At 37.1% G+C, this 15,767-nt stretch overlaps 1 protein-coding gene and 1 long non-coding RNA gene across 7 annotated transcripts in view; one reads left to right on the top strand and one right to left on the bottom strand.

Moving 5' to 3' along the window:
* LOC129579096 (nucleolysin TIAR) overlaps positions 1 to 15,767 on the top strand; it is a 456,813-nt gene that overhangs the window by 314,371 nt on the left and 126,675 nt on the right. The gene's annotated exons all lie outside the window — the stretch shown is intronic.
* Positions 8,164 to 10,313, bottom strand: LOC129579117 (uncharacterized). Its single transcript, XR_008689193.1, has 3 exons — positions 9,894 to 10,313; positions 9,236 to 9,307; positions 8,164 to 8,779 (listed from the first exon to the last, which is right to left on the bottom strand). It is a non-coding gene; the product is annotated as an uncharacterized LOC129579117 (long non-coding RNA).

The raw sequence follows: 15,767 nt of genomic DNA, 5'->3' as shown, positions 1-15,767 counted from the left end.
AGTTCAATAATTTTATTGGCATACACAAACACAGAAAGAAATAAAAATTTCATATCTCTTATCGAATAGGAGTTGAGAGAAGGAACTGCAGTCAGAAAATCAAAACTCCAGTTTAAGTCGTATTGGTAACGGATATCCGGTGCATCGTGCACCCAAACTCGTTCTTGGACTTTTGGAGAGGAAAAAACTATTCGCCTGGACTTTTTGGTTGCCCTAACTGATCTTACATGAAACACAACTAATGTAATTACTTTTCGCACAGAAAAATATCAAAGCTGCTGGATTGGCTTAATCCCGTCGAAACGATGTTCTAATTACTATTAGCACATAGTTTTAGGTTCGTTGGCACATTCATTGAACACAGTTCACACTGATAGTTAATGGTGAGGGTGTGCTGCGCTGGTGAAAAAGGAAGAATGTGTCCGAAATTAAATCAACAACACTTCCAGTGTGAACACTGTGTTCTTTGCGTGCGTGTTAGCATTCACCGCGCTAAGTAAAACTCTCTACCTCACTTTTTCTCTTCCTCTGTCTTTCAGCCATTTACGCTCTTCAATGCCTTTCCATTCGGAATCGTAAATACTTGATACGTCAGACATTTTATTAAAATTTCACACATAGATTCCCAGTTTCGTGTTACGAAGCAAGAAGCAGAGCGACCAGGGAAAGAGAGAGAAAGAGAGAGAGAGAGAGAGAGAGAGGATGAGAAAAAAACACGTAGGTAGCGGTAGCGGCATCAACGTTTTGGTGGCTGTTGGCGAGTTCGTCGAAACATTTGCTCTACATTAACACCAGTGTACTAGCCGAATATGCACGTTGTACGGAAGTTTGTTTAAATTACTGTGGCAGAAAACGCACGTCACACAAAAAAAAACGGCACGAGAAAAAGAGCGAAAGAGAATCGAACGAAGAAGAAAAATGTGGATGGATGACAGGAAATAGAGAAATGGGGATGAGGGAACATTGAATGCGCTTCATGGTTCTACGTCCATACGTGTTATTTCGTTTCCCCGTTTGCGTAATTCCCAGTTTGATGCTTTCGTATCGAATTTTGTACACGAGTTCAATTGATTTCTGATTAGAAGTATTTATTCGTGCCATGTGAGTTTAATAATAATTGGACAGGCAATATGCTCTGCACTGACTGACTGATATGACTTAAATACTTTAATACCGAAAGACTTTGGGTCAAAAGCAAATGATTTCCACCTCGACTGCATCACGGATGTTCTTCGCACGAAACGAAGAGAAAATAATAGCTTAACAACAAATAGCACAGCAGCTGAACTTTTCCCATTTATCGAATCGACGCAGAATCAAAAACCAAGATTAAGTTCACTGGTGGAGTGTCGAGAAAAGTGAGAAGCCAGAAGTCGATGCTTAAATACATGTGAACAGCAGACCAAGAGAGCATACATACCAAATGCTCTCTGATACTTTATCCCAACGAGTAAATCTGTAAGGGCGTCAACATATAAATGGCCAAGTGGAAATCGGTTGCAAAATATGTGTGTGTAGGTGTAGGTGTATGTGTGTGCACTGTGCATTCACTCGCATACTCTCTTTCTCTCATCGTCGATCCGTCAGCATTAAGCCGTGCAAGAATTTCGTGTTACATCTGTTTCAAGCAACACGGTAAATGCTTCCGAAAAGTCTTGAGCTATTTTTTTTTTTGTTTGCGTCGGTTTGCTTTCTGTTTCGTTAGTGAGACAAGCAAATCACCATCAACCAATCTCAGCAAATACAAAGTTTATTACTACTGCCAACAAAGTTCGCTCTACTACATAGTGCTACTGAATATTCAATGACGACCGACCAACAATCCCGAAAAAAATGCTGTTTTTTTTTCTTCATTTCTATACAAGTTACTCAATTAGTTGGTAAATTCTGGGCCATGTTGGAAAGTCAACCGATTGCTGAATGGCTAGGAAAACACATTGCAACGAAGCGCAAAAATTATCTGAAAATCAATTGTGAATTTCCATAAATGAAATTATGCAACATTTTCTCGATTCGTTCTCTATTCATTTGTTGTCGCTTTTTTTCTGTTACGATTCGGCGGCCAACGGCAAAAAGTCCCATAATGTGATGTGGATTTGACTTTCGTCTGGGTGGTTGGTATTTTGCATAAAAATACTGAAAATTAAAATCAGTTCATTGTTTTCATGCTCCAATATTGCCTTGGGGAATTGTTGAAATGTGCATTTTTTAGTCGTTGTGCATACATTTATCTATTTTGATTTCTTCTTTTTTTTATATACATATAAATTCAGCTCTCGAATATGCATAGCATAAAATGAATATTTCTTTTGCAAAACTTTTGCCAAGAAAATTGGATGTTAGTCTTTTCATTTTGGTGGCTTTTGTTCTTGTTTCGTCTTCAAAATAGAGTGTATGTTTGTACACACATTTGAATACACTTTATTCTGTAGGCTGCCAATATGCACAGTATCTGTGTATATAGTAAGCAAATGCTTTGACATTGAGCATATACACACAAACATACAGTTATCGATGATGAATAGCTGTGGCATTAGTTGAGAGTGGTGAATTTAAGTCGTCTTCCAGCTGCAACGAAGAATAAAACCATCTTATTTCTGCTGAAAATAATGAAATCATGGTTTGATTTGCTTTTTTATTGCACATTTTTTTGTTTATAATGCAACGAAAATCGATTGAAAATTCCGATTTTTTTTCGCTTTTGATTTGATAAGTTTGCGCGTTTTTTTCTCCGTTAATTTTACAAGCGAAAAACTTGTTACATGATCCGCTCGCTTTGAAATAACTAATTTACAGTTTATTTATGCATTGAGCCAAAAATTAATCGAGAAAGAAATGCACCAATTCCTATAAAGTATATACCCAAAATAGCTGCAAGAACAAGAAGAAGAAGAAGAAGAAAAAATAGCGGCAAAAACGACAAAATGACATGAATTACCCGAATCTACCCGCTCCCGTAGCATACTGAATACAAACTACTCACACATTGGCGGAATATGAATATGAGAGAAATTTACTGAAAAATCCATTCATTGAGGCGCGCACCAGCATACATACAACCCAGCGTACACCGACAGAGAATAGCGAACAAACTTAAGCCACATATGAAAGCAACCGAAGAATTGATGACATTTATAAATTGTATTTTCTGTTTTGTTTTCACTTATTTGCATTCGTTCGCATTCTCTGTTTGCTCTATTATTTCTGTGTGAAATGGCGTTGCCGTCGCCGTCGCCGTCGCCGCTGCTTGATGTTTCTCTTTCTTTCGCTTCGGTTATTTTGTTGTTCGCCGTGGGGTAATTGTATACAAGTATACATATCTGCAATTTCGTGTGTTTAAATAAAAGTTGTAATAAAGTGCAATAAATCATTTAGTTTAAACTTCTGGTGAAATTTTGTGGTTATTTTCTGTTGTTGTTGTTACTTTTGTTTGCTCAAAGCGAATATAAAAATCGCAATGGAAAACACTCCACACAAATGCAGTCAGTGGAAGCAATCAAAAGACGAGTGCAAAAAGAAAGGAAAATCGTGCAAATAGCGTTTCAATGACAAAGTGTTGAAAAATCCTTACGGCAGGCAAGGACGCAACAGAGGAAAAAAAAAATCTGCAGTGATCTGAAGCAGTGGTTTATCAAAATTTTCACTAGTGATGAATGCGACTTTTTGCAATACAACACCTTACGTGAATCCCTTATGTAACCTCGTAACTAAACTCAAATGATTTTACAAAGTTCTCCGTCCGCTCTATTCGACGCAGCTAATTAAATTTTATGTGGACAATTTCAATCGCAGCGGTTCAAAGGCTCACGTCAGTTTGCATTGCGAACAAATCCCGAAAAAGTACCAATTTCATCACACTGACACCTCATAAGTCGAAAGTCCGTTTCATTTTGAAGAATTGAACATCGTATTTTACGATTTATTCACGAACTTTTACCTTTGAAACAATGAACGCTCTTGCTGTTTCGCTCTCTTTTCCTCCTATTGCAGTCAGTATTCAACAATTCAACATATATAACATAATTTATATATATATATATATATATAAATATACGAACGAGATTACAAACTCATTTATACCGGCAACATGCATATACAGAGAATACCATGGAATGTATCAGTGTGTTTGTGCGTCGAGAACCAAACTTATATATACACCGAGAGAGATAGAGAGAGAGAGAATACACCACAGTTGGTGGAGTAAAACCTCGAAAACTTCAAACTTATTTATACAATATTCATCATATCGGTGGCTAACTGATGAACGAGAACCATAATTTACCAAACCGATACACACACTATTCCGCACCATTTGTGCATGTATTGCGAGACTAAGCGGAATATAAACTAAAATGCTCAAACGTTTTTCCCGTGCACTTTCTCAACGAAATAATCACACAAAGATTTATGGGGAAAGTTTTCTTTGCAAACGCATCAAATTGGATATATAGATTAGGTAAAAATGAAAAAAAAAACAACAAAACAAAAACAGCACAACTGTTCTTGGAATTTTTTTAGCACAACAATGCGGAGGTAGAGTGGAATGTGTCAACGATGATTCAATGAAGATACAAGAAGATATTGGATAAAACCGATCAGGAGCGATGCAGAAATTTAAATTGAATTTCACGAAGCGATGAAAATTATACATGTAATGTGCTCACACAGCGTACACACACACACACACACACTAATGCCATCATTTTCAGAAGTAGTCGATGTTGTTGTTATTGCTGTTGTAAACATAAATTTTGAAATGAAAAATGGCGAAAAGTCACATTTCGTATTGATGAATAAATAAATATTCATGGAATGAAATTGAATCAATATTGATTTGAATGCACAGTATGCTCCAATTTGAATTGTTGTTATTGCTGTGTTGTTGTTTTTGGTCAGACGTGCAGCCGCTGGTCGCATGAACAAAGCAGCCATAGCCTTTTTTCCCCGCTGTAAGAGAGAAAAAAAAACGATAAACAACATAATTTACACGTACATATGCTCTTAGTGAATTAATTTTGTGTTCTTACTTCTTTTGTGTCGTACTTTTGCATCTTAATAAGTGTCCATTTCGGCGAGTGTTCAAAAGAAAGACATCCAAAAAGGGAAGTGACTCACATAAAGTGTGCAGCAAAACAACAGACAAGCCAAAACAAACCGCAGTGTCAAAAAACAAAACTAATAAATTCTTAGTTGAGCCGAACTCTTTTTAGAACATTGCGTATTTTTTTCCCGTTGTCACACTCCTACCTTTTTTCTTGTTGTGTTTTTTTGCTCTCGTTGCTGATGTGCGCTAGCCGGATTCCTATTTATGCTTGCAAAACATTTCAGCTTTTTTTTTAGTCATATGAGCAGTTGGTGTCTCTTGCTCTGTGTGTCTGTGTGCTAGCCTTCTGCGACACATTTTACTAGTTTGGCTTTTTTTGGTGAGATTGTGTCTATGTGTGATGTTCTCAGATCGTCATCAAAGTTCTTATTGTGCTTCAAAATTTCTATTTGATATTTGGTCGTTTGAGTTTGTAGATGGGGTTTTACATGCCTGCATCACTGGTTATGTATGTATTTATTTTTCTCATCGTCAGTCGTTCCTTTCAATTCCTCTATGATCCTTTGGTCCATCGCACTGCACACTTATGAACATATCTCATTCGCATGTGTTGTATTTTGGCGAACGAAACGCTCTGCAGTATGCAATGTACACAATTTCATGTTCAGTTTCATTTTTTAATGAAATTTCTCCCAAATATTTGCGACATCAAAATCCACATCACCTCTCTCTCTCTCTCTCTCTCTCTCTCTCTCTCTGTCTCTCTCTCTTCCACACTCCATCCATGTCGCCACTCCATCCCTGTCGTTCTAAAATTCTCTTGGTTCGGATGGAACGAGTGGAAGCGATGAGGGGCAATAGGAAATAAAACGCAGATGTAATATTATACGTGAGCGCTCAGTATGATGCGTTTGGCTAATATCTAATTTTCCTATATTGCAATACGATACGGTATGGAACAATAGTATGATAGCGTACGATCACAGTGTAACCATAGATAGCAAATGAAGTGAAATGGCTGGGTGAACGATAGAAAGCGAGATGCCAGGGTTTTTTTTCCGCTGCACATTTCATAAATAATTTGTGAATAGAGCAGATATTTTGAGCGACAGAAATTCAAGAAATGGTATAGCAAGAATTTTCGATTTTGGCGTCGGTGTATTTCGATATGCATTTTCCTCATCGTCATTTACGCTCAAGCGTATGTTTTTCACACTCTTGCACTGTGTAGCGCAACATACAGGTCCCATGTATTTATCACTACGTTTCGCTTGCTTGTTTGTCCACACGTGCTTCAGTTGTGTTGTTGTCGTTGCATTTTTTTTTAGTTCTTCAGTTGTTGTCAAACTGTTTTTATCGAGAAATTGCTGAACTTCCTATGCTCTATACAGAAAATTTTCTGTCATGCATGTCTGTCGTCCATGTATGCAATGCATTTTCGTGGATGTTTTTCGGATTCTCGTGAAAGTATGAGGTATGCTAGAATACTCTGTGTATTTGTGTGTAAAGTGAACACACACCAAAATGAGAATTGCACAACTAAGCTCGAAAAACCGATGACAACACATCAAAAACAAAAAGCAACACCGACGACAGCGAGAGAGAGTACAAGACAACGAGCGTAAACGAGAGTGGAGAATGCACGAAAATCGTTTCAGCTTTTGTTTATCGTATCTAAGAATTTATTGTGGTTTTTGGAGAATGCAAAGTTCTCATTTGACACTATTTATAGTTTATTATTAAAGTTTGACACTTTAAGTGTATTTTCATAAACTTGCACTAGATTTGAAGTTGATCCACTCTCCCAAACTACATTTCGCCGAGTGCAGCATATCAATACCCTATGCATCGAACATGTGCACACACACACACATTCAATTTGAAAACCAAGCTGAAATTCTGTCCGCTTCCTAGCGCTTACGCGCTTCATTTTCCTACCTACTTGTTTTTCGCTTCAAATCTCTGATTCACCATATTGTTTCGGGCCCGATTCCATGTTTACATAGGATGGGTTTTAGTTAATTTCATGAAATAACATTTACAAAATATTTGCACAAGTTGACAGCAACGCAAGTGGTTCGAGGGTGTGAAGCAGCAATTAAATCATTCATCGATTTTACACTTCGTTGCATTGATGTCAGTTTTTATGGTTGCTTACAATAGCCATGTTATCGCAATGTAAATTCTCAGCTAGTAGTCGAGTAAACGCTTTCAGTTTGGATAGTTTGAAAAAACACACATATTCTATTTTTTTTTTACTCATAATTCAATTCGAATACATTCAGTAGTTGTGAAATTTTCGGACGCATTTTTTTTTCTAGTCGAAAAATGTCAATTCATCATAAAAAAGCATTTGGAGAGAAAGAGAGACAGAAACAAAGAAAAAATGAAAACAGGACAAAACAAAAGCGATAGAAAAACTTCTCTGTATATTATTGCATTTGTTGAGCAAAAAGTTTATCCATTAGGTCCCAAATGACAGAACTAATAAATTAATAAAAACCCAAAATGAAAAAAAGAAAGAGTGCAAAAACTCGTATGCATTCGTACCAATTAGGCAGAATGGTTTTATGGCCTTAAAATGGTAAAATTAGAACTAAAGAATGAATGTGACACTGTTTGTGTCTTTCTCCGAATGTGTTATGCCCATTATAATTGCACCATCGTTGCATTCTCAATATATTTTTTGGCAAAATTTGGAAAAAGGTAAATTAGCATTGTAAAAAAGTTAAGTCTCAAAATAAAATCCACACCGAACCGATACCGATATGTTTGAAAATACAAAACAAAAGAAAATTCAAATGAAATGAATAAACATGAATGAATATTATGGAAACAATTTCGAGAAAAAAAGAAGCGAAACAAAATCCGGATGAGTGGGTCCAGTCAATTAGATCAAGAGATGGCATTCTCATTTATGAAGTGATGTATTCATTCGGCTTCTATCGCCAAACGACGGTTCCAATATTTTATCGTACAAAATACATTTGACAAATTCGCGAAACAGAGAAGAGGAGAGAGAGATATGTCGAGTGAGCAAAAAAGAGAATGCCGTACATCTCTTGCGAAGCGAACAATTTCAACTTCATTCCGGAAATCGAAATATTACCATCTCTCTATGGGGACGAATATGAACAACCTCATAATTTTATTAGTTTTATAAAGCCAACAATTAAATTAAATAACGCTGTTATAAATTCCAATTAAAATTTTCCACAACTCTCTATTTGTTTATGCAGAGTGCAGTGTGCAGTGTGCACTCACTGCACATTTGGACTTAACAATTTTACTACTCTGTGTCGAATTTGGTATTGCGCTAGTGTATTCTCTGTGTAAACGATGATAATTTTTTTTTCGTGGGTGTGTATGAGTGTTGTCGTTTCGTCTCCGTTTTACGTTTTGTTGGCGGCTACTCGTAAAACTCAATTTTCACCAAGTTTCGTTCCGTTTCGTATGTTATGATATTACATTACAGTGGATTTCTCTGCAAGAGTCACTCACACCGCTTCATCTGCAATGACAAAAAAAAATTTCTCTGCCTTTTAATAAGTGGTCAACATGTTCATTAAGCAAAACACGTAACTAGGTACATTTTTTGTCAAACTATAAATTATTGCCTTAAATGTCGCCATAATGCTATACTTTTTGTTACTGTGTCGCAATTGAGATGTTCGACAAGGTCGATGTTGAGCTCGATATGTAAGAAAGTCAATTGCTAATGCAACAATGAACTCCCTGAAATAAAAAAAACACACATACAAGAAAAAGAAAAAAAAATGAAACTAAATGAAATATGTGTTACTTAGAATTGAGCGCTCTTATTCAAAAATTAATATTTTATGGAGATCTAAAATGGCGTGTTAAATGGCAAAATGGAAAAAATGATGTAAATAAATATGTGCTCATTTTTGAGGGAATATAATTTGCTTGTTCAATGTGAAATCAGTGATATTACGAGAACAAGATCTGGAACAGGCGCGCACCAACAGGGAGAGAGAGAGAAAAAGAAACAAAAAGAATGGAAAAATGTTGTCGGTTAGAAAAAGAAAATGGAGAAGACACGCACATATACGGAGCACAATATCCATGGGTGAACACGTCCAAATAGAAGAATGAATTAATACATTCTAATGTGTAAATTAAGGAAAAAATTCATAAATGCACGCGATTTGCTCCATAATTTCTACTCACACGCTTTCCCATCAGTGGCGGTGGTGTTGGTGGTGTTTTTTTCGGTTTTGTCGCTCCCCAAACTGCTTTCAGCTTGATAAAAGGAGAAAAAAAAATGAGAGAGAAATAAAAATATATAATGCATTTTCAGTGTTTAAGTGTGTGTTGGTATGCCGGCATAGTGATGTTGCATGCAAAAGACGCATTCGTTTTATGTTCCAAAAAAAGAGAACCAATAATAAATTGCACTTTTATTTAAATATGCAATTTAAAAAAAAAAAAAAAAAACCTCGGAATGTAGTGTGCATGCGGCTATTGATAAGAATGCACTCTTTTTCTACGTCTTCAATGGAATAATTTTTTCTTCGCTCATTGTGTTTCACAAATGTTTCCATTACCGCTTTTCATAATTGGACAAAAATTTCAGGCGTCATTTAACATGTACATAAAGTCCATTTGATTTTCTTTCTTATGCAGCGAATACGAAAAAAAAAAATGCGATGTGTGATTACTTTTGTAATCGAAGCAGGTTTCTTTGTCGAACCAATGACATGGCGAGAAAGATATATATTTGTGTACATAAAGTATAATTAAATTTAAGGTGATTTATTCGACAGAAACATGCAAGCTGCTGCTGCACTAAATCGTTCGATTCCAACTCACACACAAACACACATACCTAGAATGGCTCACTCAGTAAATGGTAGGAAAAAAAAATCTCGATGGATCGCTCACGAACCGCATGAGCTCATGAATTCAATGCCCTTTCGTCGTTTATGCCATTGATTGATTCACTGCAACGTAATAGATCTATGTGAACAATAATAATGATGGGAGAAAATAGCGGAATTCGCGATAAAAGCAATTTTTTGCGAAAAACATCTTTTTCACCCTTCAAATTGATACTGAAGCACACGCTCTGAAATTGTTGTACACATTTTATGAACAACAACAGACACAAATTGTCAAATGAGAGAGACGGTTTCACTTCGCTTGGCTTGTGTTCTGACATTTCATGTTCAATACGAGCCTTGCAAGTTGGTTAGACCAGTACGCAACGAAAGAAGAACAATTCTAAGAAAACAGTACACAATACAACAGCAGCGACACTGTCATAACCATGTCAACGTTTTTGAGTCACTTACCCGAAAATATTCGACTTCTAACGATGGCCTCGCTACTGTATAAAAAGGCAAGAATAGAAACAACAAACAAAATTGAGCGTAAAAACAATGCAACATTTTAGTTTTATTTATAATCGATTTTTTTTTCTTTTCAAACAGACTCAATTCAGAGAATTCCAAACAAACGAAAAGAATATCGTATCTTTTTATGTTTATTTTTTTTTTTTCAATGTTTCGCTTGAACGCGAAACCTTTTGCACAATGTTATGATTTTTATGATTTCATATTTTTTCATAATGACTATTTTTTAGTTTAGTAAACGATACTTAAACAAATTTTTTAACGATATGTACTCAAAAAAAAAAAAAAATAAATAAAATGGAATGAAAATACTGAGCAACACAAAAACGAAATAAACAAATGGATCATAAAATTAATTCTGTTGAAAATATTCATAGCAAAATGATACGTCTTCGGTTGTGACGCCCAAACTGTTTGCAATTTCGATTTTGCTGCGTTTGTGTGACAGCGATGTCGATTGCTGTGTTACGAAATAGATTGCGGCTGCCGATAAAGTTTCCACTTCAAATTGTTGCTTATCATCAAATTTACTCAGTGTATCGGCCACAGCGATTGCTTCGCGTTGAATGTGATGGGGTAATGAGAGCCAAGCACAATATCGTGGCAACACATCACGGCATTCGATCGGACCGACGGGAAGATTTAGCATTTTGGTGATTCTCTGGATGGCACGACGAATCGATTGGTGACCATTTTCGCTGATGCCACAAATTTCGTTCACGGTTCGCGGGCATTGTGCGTGATAGCAGGCAATGTATAGACATGCACCCACTTTAGCATCCGTAGCGAGTGCGATGCCTTTGAATTTACCCTTTTTGTACATTTTGTAGTACAAGTAGTATGCATATTCGAGCACCGATTGCGTTAAATGAATTCGATCGGCCATTTCATCAAGTTGCTTCAAACCGTAGTATATTCCATTATCGACACTTTTCCGTTTGACCGCTCGTAAAATGCTCGAATTGAACGAATCGCCATCGTGTCTTGAGTTGGTGCTGCCGTCGGCCGGTCGAATGGTTGTGGCTAAATTTGCACCGCCGCTCAGAAATCGATTGGCCGGTCCACCAACACGCGAACGCTCCCAACTCTCCGATTGAGTATCATCGGCAAATCCACGCCATTCGGCAATTCCACAAATTACTTGCTCGACAATCACAACGCCGCATTTTGAACACACCACCGTCCCTTCGTGCTGATCTTCCACTATATTTTCGTCTGCATGATGCTCACAAATTATTTCGTCTTTGTTTTCCGTTTTTACTTCTGTCACTTGCTTATTTTCCATTCTGTTGTCGGTGCTGCTTTTTTCTGTTCTGTTTTCTTGTTTTTTCTTCTGGTTACGTTCAGTTTGCCGTATTAAATTATGTTTTTTGCTTGCTTTCAATTTTTTGGGTACGGTGGCTCTCCGTTTTGCGTCAAGACTCGACACTCGCAGATTTTCAACAAAATGCAATGATGTTAAAGCACCGACTATTTGTATATGACTGACATTCATGTATTTTTTTTTTATCTCGTCTCTTTTGCCTTCACACTAAGCGCGCTCTGTCCAATGCTCTTCATATGCTTCAACCGGTTTGCTTCGATACCTCACCAAACACAAAATACATACAGCTATACACTCTACTTAGTCCGACGTTATTTGTGTGTATGCTATTCATTCTTTCGTTTTGGTGTTCGTGTCGGCATCGTTTCATTTCACACGATCACATCTGTAGAACGCTATTCTCTTCAGTTCTCGTTCTGTCTTCTATTTGGTTGTTCGTGTATGGGTGTGCGTTTATTCATGTAGCGGTGACAGCATCGTTTGTTTTATGCATTGATTTCGTTTTTGCTGTCTACAGTATCGACATTTAAGTCTTGCTTGCAATTGTCACTGGCATATATTCAAAATGTAATGTTAAATATGCGAGTGTTCAGTCGGTCGATCCGTTGCACGCCCAAACCGAAGCGAATATGTGAAAATGAAACCTAAATGAGAAAGATAAACCAATACCAAAAATAATGGCGATCGGATTTTCGATTTGCGATTCACATCGTAACGTATCGTTTTCGAAAAGTGAAGCGAATCGATTCGGTCTCTGTCGCTCTGCCTCTGTCACACACATAAACACACTCAAACAAATTCATTCTTTTTTCACTCGTTTGGTCGTTCGTTCGTTCGTTCGTTTGTATGCATGCGTAGTATATAGCGAAATCAGCATTTTGAAGCCCTTTCAATTGGAATCGAATCGTATCGTCACTCTTTCAAGCGCTGAATTGTTTAATCTGATACTGTTTTTATTTGAGTGACGGCTCCAAATTAGATTTGTGCGCTCGAACATGTCTGAGATGAGTGCAAATGCATTCACTTTATCACGAATCAATTGAAAATCTGTTTACATCGATTTTTGTTGTGTTTACGTTCGGAAATTTTAATTATTCACAAGGTAACAGGTCAAAAGGCCAGAACGATGGAGAGATAGATAGAGAAAAAGATGTCGAATGAACGGGAAAATAATGTCGAACAAAATCAATTGAAACCAAATTAGCGGCGCTTTTGTCTACATTCAATTCAAATGAACACATTCAGCATTTGCCGTTTCCGTTTGTTTTTACAAATGGAATCAATTAACTTTCACTTCTCCGCTTTTCTCATTTCGATTTTCAAATGTTTTCCTCTGCACTGTCACAAAAACATTTCATCCAATACACGAGGAAAAAAACGTGAGATCGGTTTAAATAACGGAATTCGTGTGCTGATGCCCGGCATCAGTGATGCCACAACCGTTGCCGTTGACGTTGTTGCTCCTGCTGCTGATGTGTATTTTAATTGTAATCTTTGTATTTATCTTCTGTGACACATACACAGAGACCCAACCAGAAACAATACACATTCCTACTAACAGGTATCAGACCTGACTACGAACTTTGCTCATCGTATTCACTATTAACACGAGCATACGAGTTTGGCACCACATTCAAATTAAATAATAATAAAGCAGGTCATGGAAAGAGTTTGTCCGGTGAAACTTGGTGCTGGAAATGTCGTGCCCGAAAAACTTTTGGAAAAAAAAGAATTCTTTACACATTTTTCGTACGTATGGTCGATCCAAACTATTTGCAAAACTTAATGGACAATGTGTGAGACCGTCTCGCAGTAAGAGTGTCCGAGTCAACGTCGGTTGCCATACATCAGTGTCTTTAGTTTTAGAATCAATTAGGATAATGACGACGACGACAATAACAACAACAACAACAACAACAACAACAATACGGACAAAAATTGCAGTCCATTTCATAAATTCCTATGTAACTTTGTCTCGAATATGTATAAGTTGTCTTTATTCATCTGTGTTGCGGCCACTTCACACCAGAAAATGCCGCAAAATCCGAACCAAGCTAAGACAAAACTTACAAAACATCTATCCAATGTATAATAGACGTAGGAAAAAGGTTCTCATGCCTTATCTCATGGCTTATTTCAGCAGAACACACACAAAAATGTAAACACTTACTTAGAAAATATTCGCCATTTTTTTGCTCCGAAAATTGTTCTGAAAATACCGAAGCAAATTCCAATGGCCAAAACAAGACGATATATTCAGATTCCATAAATATGTTTGAACAGTCACACACACATACGCATACGCATATAGAAGCATTTTGAAGGAGAGAAATTTGTTTCGTGACTGAAAGTGGTATGAAAACGGTGTTGAATGAAAGAAAGAGTTAGGAGTAATTCAATCAGAGCTCGAGTACGGTGATTGATCGATAAGTGTCCTTGTTGCTAAAAATCATGTTACTTTAGCAAGAGCTGACAACAAGGCTTGTGCTTATAAAAAATTCATTAGAGTAAATACAAAGGGGATCTTTTGATGAAAATGTGTCAAAGTTTCCGATAAAATGTTAACTAATCGATTAATTAATTTTTTTCCCGTTCTTTTTCTTTTCTCGTCCCCTCTCTAGGTAAGTACAAGCAACCAATTTAAGTTTATGTGCAAACATGCGGTATTCGTCTACACAACCAATGTGTAAATAATGGACAGAAGACGTCTGAGACCTGAGAGACTCGACTCGAGCATGAAAACACACAAATGAGTGAAGTCCATGTGTGCGTGCGTTAGGGCAGAAACACAAACTTATTCGATAGGTATCCATGCAAGTCAACGCTTATACTCTGGCCAATCAATTATTTTCCAAATCATCAAACATCGCAAAAGAAAGAAAATGCCATAAAGCAACGATGCTGAGCTCAGCCATCCTCATGTCGCAGACAAGTCATGCAAAAACGAAAGGCAGGTATATTCAAAATATTTGTGTCTTCTCTGTTCCCTCCATTCAAGATGGCAAGTGTCATTGTGTGTATGCGAGAGAGAGCCGTTTTGATATTACATTCAATTTTCACGAGCACCCATCTGTAGAGTTGCAAAGTTTTGAGCGCATTTTTGTACATAGTCCACAGTGGCATTATGTTTGCGGCTTGGAAAATTGGTTTTCCCAATTCGGATGAAGATGTTCTTATAAATCAAATCGGCGACGTCGGCGGTATTGTTTCGCGGCAAAACTTCCACCAATACTGATTTTTACGCTTTCCCCTCTAACGCAACAATGTCAACACATTTGGTGTGTGGAAGGAGAAGACAAGTGGAAAGCAGCTAATATTTTGCTCATGTTGTCAATATTCGCAGTTATTGCGCGCGGCCACGATATACAAGACTCTTGCATAATTGATAAATTCTGATCAATTAGGAACAATTGGTGCTCGTGTCATCAATGATAAATAGAATTTAGCTCCCCCAAAGACATGATAAAATAAGTAAGCAACAGTTCACATTCTCTTTTTTTTGCAAACGATCAAGTCATCTGTCTATACGGCAAACTCTCAAGACTTTTATGAAAGTAATATTTACATGGCCGTGTGACATACACACACACAACCACACAGAATCAAAATGCTTGCCACTCTCGGCTTGGGGCATTGGGAAAAATGCTTCGTCGACAGGAAAGTGTGCACTTACGTACATATATTTGAAACAAGCATCATATTATCGAAACGTTTCAGACGACAACGAAAAATATACAATAGAATCAGGAGAGCACATTGGTGCCAAGCTCTCTCTTTCGATCTAATGCGTCACTAAAGACTATTTGCCAAAGCGACGCACAACGCGTAAAAAGTCCATTGCAGCCATCAATTGAAATCAATAGCCCAGAGTGCCGATGCGATGATACACGCATCGATGGCAAATTGGATAATGTCTCTATTTACACACAAATAGGTATTGATTCTGGCTGTCTGTGTACCTAATGCTTATTTTTATTTTTATTTTCGTCAGAATATTCGACAGCTACAGAATATATATATATAA

This window comes from Sitodiplosis mosellana, unplaced genomic scaffold (assembly GCF_009176505.1).
Source record: "Sitodiplosis mosellana isolate CC-2019 unplaced genomic scaffold, AAFC_SMos_1.0 Smas_scaffold_6226, whole genome shotgun sequence".
In the NCBI taxonomy this organism is placed as follows: domain Eukaryota; kingdom Metazoa; phylum Arthropoda; class Insecta; order Diptera; family Cecidomyiidae; genus Sitodiplosis; species Sitodiplosis mosellana.
This window is presented reverse-complemented; position numbering and strand designations above follow the sequence as displayed.